General features: G+C 40.5%; 1 non-coding gene across 1 annotated transcript; it reads left to right on the top strand.

The window, feature by feature from the left end:
* The first annotated feature begins 1319 nt into the window (after positions 1 to 1319).
* LOC122290540 lies at positions 1320 to 1426 on the top strand. Its single transcript, XR_006236405.1, has one exon. It is a non-coding gene; the product is annotated as a small nucleolar RNA R71 (small nucleolar RNA).

The raw sequence follows: 1426 nt of genomic DNA, 5'->3' as shown, positions 1-1426 counted from the left end.
AAAAAATTGTTGTAGGCTTCATCTCTTCAGGTCCTAATTTCCTGCAAACAGAAAGTGGCATAAGATTAATGCTAGCACCAAGATCACATAGAACTTTATCAAAAAATGAATTTCCAATAGTGCAAGGCAAAGTGAAACTCCCCGGATCTTTCAATTTTTGAGGCAATTTCTTTTGAAGAATGGCACTGCATTCTTCAGAAAGCTTCACTGTTTCAAACTCTTCCAACCTTCTCTTCTTGGAAATGATGTCTTTCAGGAATTTGACATAGTTTGGCATTTGTTCCAAGGCATCTGCAAAAGGAATATTAATGTGAATTTTCTTAAAAATATCCAAAAACTTAGAAAATTGCTTATCTAGTTTTTGCTTTTGAAAACGCTGAGGGTAAGGAAGTGGAGGAGCAAGAATAGGAGGATTGTCAGGAAATGAAATTGTAGGAGCAAAGTCGGTCTCCTCTAATGTATCATTGACAATCTCATCTTCTTCTACTTTATTCTTGCTTTGGCCAATGTTCACAGCTGTAGGGGTGGACTTGCTCTCCTTCAATGGTGACCTCTCTATTTCTTTTCCACTCCTAAGTGTGATGGCCTTGCATTGTTCCTTTGGATTCACTTCAGTGTTGCTGGGAAAAGCTCCTCTTTGTTGGGCATTGATGGTAGTGGCTAGTTGCCCAATTTGCACTTCAATATTCTTTATAGCAGCTCCCATATTGCTACAATGAGTCTCAATGTTGTCCAACTGTGAATCAGTCTTTTTAAACCTTGCATTGGTCTCCTGAACAAAGGAAACCATGGCATCCTCAAGTGACATCTTCCTCTCGCTTGGTTGGCTATCAAATCCGGGAGGATGTTGAGGTTGCAACACATTCTTGGTATTTCCATATGACAAATTCTCATGATTTCTAAGCCCTGGATGATAGTAATTTGGCATAGGATTACCACGATAATTGTAGTTCCGATTGTTGACATATTGAACTTGTTCTTGACTCGCCTCATTGCTTGGAACTATCATGCTTGTGGATGCAACATATTCTGTACTTTGTGGTATCCTTTGTGTTGTCAAGGCTGAAATCTGATGAGATAGAGTAGCTACTTGAGCGGAAAGAGCTGCTATCGGCTCCAAGTCATGAATTCCAGCAACCTTCTTAGCCAAAGTCCTCTCAGTTGGCCATTGATAGTTGTTTGAGGCCATTTCCTCCAAAAGTGCAGTAGCACCTTCAGCTGTCTTCGACATCAAAGTTCCACCAGAAGCAGCATCAACTATAGTTCGAGTTTGCCCATTTAACCCATTATAGAACATCTGAACTTGCAACCAATCTGGCAATCCATGTTGTGGGCAACGTCGAACCAAGTCTTTATACCTCTCCCAAGCTTCATAGAGTGACTCAAAATCATTTTGCTTGAACTGGCCAATCTCACTCCTGAGTTG

Source organism: Carya illinoinensis, chromosome 12 (genome assembly GCF_018687715.1).
Source record: "Carya illinoinensis cultivar Pawnee chromosome 12, C.illinoinensisPawnee_v1, whole genome shotgun sequence".
Taxonomy (NCBI): domain Eukaryota; kingdom Viridiplantae; phylum Streptophyta; class Magnoliopsida; order Fagales; family Juglandaceae; genus Carya; species Carya illinoinensis.
This window is presented reverse-complemented; position numbering and strand designations above follow the sequence as displayed.